We start from the raw sequence: 4,813 nt of genomic DNA on the forward strand, positions 1-4,813 counted from the left end.
GGATGCTTGGCCTGCACTTACTGTTCCGAGTTTGATGGCGTATAAGGTCCAACATGATGATAAGGTCATTGTTGAGCCCGGACAGCGGCGTAGTATTTTTCAAACTGCATGTACCATCAAGGGAGAAGTTTGCAAATCAATTGTTGACGGTGGAAGTGCAAGCAACATGATTAGTAAGGATGTGGTAGAGTCTCTTTCTTTGCCTACATGGGAGCATCCGAAACCATACTATATGCAGTGGATCAATGGCGTTGGCAAGTTGAAGGTCACCCATAGAGTGAAAGTTCCTTTTGCTGTTGATGGATATAATGATAAAGTGGAGTGCGATGTTCTACCATTACATGTTTGCCATCTTTTATTGGGACGTCCGTGGCAACACGATGTCAACGCACTTCATCATGGACGCACTAACAGGTACATGTTTATGCATAAGGGTGAGTTTTATACTCTTCTTCCCAAAGATGCCAAAGATATCGAGTGTACTGTTGAGGTGTTCAAGAAAAAGTCTACAAGGAGTAGGTCGAAACCGAGGACGGTTTCCCTTCAAGGGAGGGAGGATGATGCGGCACTGTCCACTGCTAATGATAATTCTGTAAAGGTTGCAATGTACGTGGTTCCGGCTAGGCGTCGAGAGAGAGAAGTGCAACCTACTCTGGTCTGTAACGCCAAGAAGGATGTGTCACAATTAGCTCATGTGATGGTAGGTTCAGTTCCTGTTCAGATTACACCTTCCGATGAGGTTGAGCCCAGGTTCAGGACTCCATGCACATATATAATGGTGGGTCGGATTGCTGTTCAAGTCTGAGAATTTTCTTATACAAGTCTCGGTAGTCCAATCCAGTTTGCCATTGTTTTCACACTTTCCTAGCTACGTTGGTGTCCTAGTTAGTATTAGTAAAAGGTAAAAGGCCAAGGCCTTATTTTATAAGCCATGCTTTGGGTTAGCCTTGCGCTGATCCAACAAAAGGAGTCCAGGTCGTTTTTATTAGTTGTCGAGCTGAAGTTAGAATCGGGCTTAGCCCTAGGTGCCTGCGTGCACTATATAAATAAGGAGGCTGCGCCTCATGTAAGGTAGACTTCGTTTTGAGAATTAAGAATACCGGAAAATCGCCATGAGTTGCGGCGGCCAAATCCTCGTGTTCGTGAGTTGAAAACCCATCGTGGTTTGTTCCTCGTTTTGCGTTGAATTGGAGAGCTACTTCGGTTTGTACGTGATCCCTGTTTGGATCGTCCAAGTAGTTCCCTCACGCCCGGGGTTTGCTTGTTGTTTAGATTGGTTTGCCTCTTACGTAAACTAATCTGCTGGTTTATTCTATTGCCGCTACTTGTTGCTACTACTGAATTTTGCAAGTTATTGTTGCTGCTTGTACCGTGAAAGGTCGGGCGAATTTGTGCGGCGCTGATCCCAGTCACACGCCGTATCAGACTACTTGGATGATCATCCAAACCTTTTATGCAGGACTGAATTTTTCTTCGCGGAACCTATTGGATTCTGCTGCTGGAGGTACCTTTATGTCCATCACTCTAGGCGACACAACAATGCTTCTTGATAATATGATGATTAATTACTCTGAATGGCACACGGAAAGAGCTCCACAAAGTAAGAAGGTAAATTCTGTCGAAGAAACCTCTTCCTTGAGTGATAAGATTGATGCTATTATGTCTATGCTTGTGAATGGTAGGACTAATGTTGATCCTAATAATGTTCCGTTAGCTTCATTGGTTGCTCAAGAAGAACATGTTGATGTAAACTTCATTAAAAATAATAATTTCAACAACAATGCTTATCGGAACAATTCTAGTAACAACTATAGGCCATATCCTTATAATAATGGTAACGGTTATGGTAATTCTTATGGGAATTCTTACAACAATAATAGGAACACACCCCCTGGACTAGAAGCTATGCTTAAAGAATTTATTAGTACACAAACTGCTTTTAACAAATCTGTTGAAGAAAAGCTTGGGAAAATCGATATACTTGCTTCTAAAGTCGATAGTCTTGCTGCTGATGTTGATCTTTTGAAATCGAAAGTTATGCCTAATAAAAATCATAATAATAAAATTGTTACCACAGCAAATGCCATCCAAGTTAGAATTAATGATAATATAAGATTGATGGCCGAATTGCGTGCTATGTGGGAAAAAGAAGAAAATGCTAAAGAAGATAATATAGCTAAAGTTTGGACTATTAAAACCACTAGCAATGCTAATGCTTCACATGTTGCTGCACCTACTACTATTAATGATAAAATAATTGGTGTTGGCAATGTTTCCGCTTCTAATGCAAAGCGTGAAAAACTGCTCGAAACCGCTAAAACCGCTGAAACCGCTCGTGATAAAACTGCTGAAATTTTTTTCAATATTGGGGATAATGATCCCATTGCTTTAGATCATAATGGTTTGGATTTTGATGATTGTCACATCTCTGAAGTTATAAAGTTCTTACAAAAACTTGCCAAGAGTCCTAATGCTAGTGCTATAAATTTGGCTTTCACGAAACATATTACAAATGCTCTCATAAAAGCTAGAGAAGAGAAATTAAATCGCGAAGCTTCTATTCCTAGGAAGCTAGAGGATGGTTGGGAGCCCATCATTAAGATGAAGGTCAATGACTTTGATTGTAATGCTTTATGTGATCTTGGTGCAAGTATTTCCGTTATGCCTAAGAAAATCTATAATATGCTTGACTTGCCACCATTGAAAAATTGTTATTTGGATGTTAATCTCGCTGATAACTCTACAAAGAAACCTTTGGGGAGAGTTGATAATGTTCACATTACGGTTAACAATAACCTTGTCCCCGTTGATTTTGTTGTCTTGGATATTGAATGCAATGCATCTTGTCCCATTATATTGGGAAGTTCTTTTCTTCGAACTGTTGGTGCTGTTATTGACATGAAGGAAGGTAATATTAAATATCAATTTCCTCTCAAGAAAGGTATGGAACACTTCCCTAGAAAGAGAATGAAGTTACCTTTTGATTCTATTATTAGAACAAATTATGCTGTAGATGCATCATCTCTTGATAATACTTGATATACACTTTCTGCGTCTAGCTGAAAGGCGTTAAAGAAAAGCGCTTATGGGAGACAACCCATGATTTTACTACTGCACCTTTATTTTATATTTGAGTCTTGGAAGTTGTTACTACTGTAGCAACCTCTCCTTATCTTAGTTTGTCGCATTGTTGTGCCAAGTAAAGTCGTTGATAGTAAGGTTCATACTAGATTTGGATTACTGCGTGTAAACAGTATTTCTTTGTCGTCACGAATTTGGGCCTAATTCTCCGTAGGTAACTCGTGAAAATTATGCCAATTTACGTGAGTGATCCTCGGATATGTACGCAACTTTCATTAAATTTGAGCATTTTCATTTGAGCAAGTCTGGTGCCTCTTAGAAATTCATCTTTACGAACTGTTCTGTTTTGACAGATTCTACCTTTTATTTCGCATTGCCTGTTTTGCTATGCTTGATGGATTTTTCGATTCCATTAACTTTCAGTAGCTTTGTGCAATGTCCAGAAGTGTTAAGAATGATTATGTCACCTCTGAACATGTGAATTTTGATTATGCATTAACCCTCTAATGAGTTGTTTTGAGTTTGGTGTGGAGGAAGTTTTCAAGGATCAAGAGAGGAGGATGATACAATATGATCAAGGAGAGTGAAAGCTCTAAGCTTGGGGATGCCCCGTGGTTCACCCCTGCATATTTCAAGAAGACTCAAGCGTCTAAGCTTGGGGATGCCCAAGGCATCCCCTTCTTCATCGACAACATAATCAGGTTCCTCTAGTGAAACTATATTTTTATTCCATCACATCTTATGTACTTTGCTTGGAGCGTCGGGTTGTTTTTGTTTTTTTGTTTTGTTTGAATAAAATGGATCCTAGCATTCATTGTGTGGGAGAGAGACACGCTCCGCTGTTGCATATGGACAAATATGTCCTTAGGCTTTACTCATAATATTCATGGCGAAGGTTGAATCTTCTTCGTTAAATTGTTATATGGTTGGAACAGGAAATGCTACATGTAGTAATTGGTAGAATGTCTTGAATAATTTGATACTTGGCAATTGTTGTGCTCATGTTTAAGCTCTTGCATCATATACTTTGCACCTATTAATGAATAAATACATAGAGTTTGCTAAAATTTGGTTTGCATAATTGGTCTCTCTAAGGTCTAGATAATTTCTAGTAAGGGTCGAACAACAAGGAAGATGGTGTAGAGTATTATAATGTTTACAATATGTCTTTTATGTGAGCTTTGCTGCACCGCTTCATACTTGTGTTTGTTTCAAATAACCTTGCTAGCCTAAACCTTGTATCGAGAGTGAATACTTCTCATGCATCCAAAATCCTTGAGCCAACCACTATGCCATTTGTGTCCACCATACCTACCTACTACATGGTATTTCTCCGCCATTCCAAAGTAAATTGCTTGAGTGCTACCTTTAAAATTTCTATGCTTCACCTTTGCAATATATAGCTCATGGGACAAATAGCCTAAAAACTATTGTGGTATTGAATATGTACTTATGCACTTTATCTCTTATTAAGTTGCTTGTTGTGCGATAACCATGTTTCTGGGGATGCCATCAACACTTTGTTGATTATCATGTGAGTTGCTATGCATGTCCGTCTTGTCTGAAGTAAGGGCGATTTACCACTAGTTGAATGGTTAGAGCATGCATACTGTTAGAGAAGAACATTGGGCCGCTAACTAAAGCCATGATCCATGGTGGAAGTTTCAGTTTTGGACAAATATCCTCAATGTCATATGAGAATATTAATTGTTGCTAAATGCTTAAGCATTAA

The sequence above is a fragment of the Lolium rigidum genome, chromosome 1, assembly GCF_022539505.1.
Source record: "Lolium rigidum isolate FL_2022 chromosome 1, APGP_CSIRO_Lrig_0.1, whole genome shotgun sequence".
In the NCBI taxonomy this organism is placed as follows: Eukaryota; Viridiplantae; Streptophyta; class Magnoliopsida; order Poales; family Poaceae; genus Lolium; species Lolium rigidum.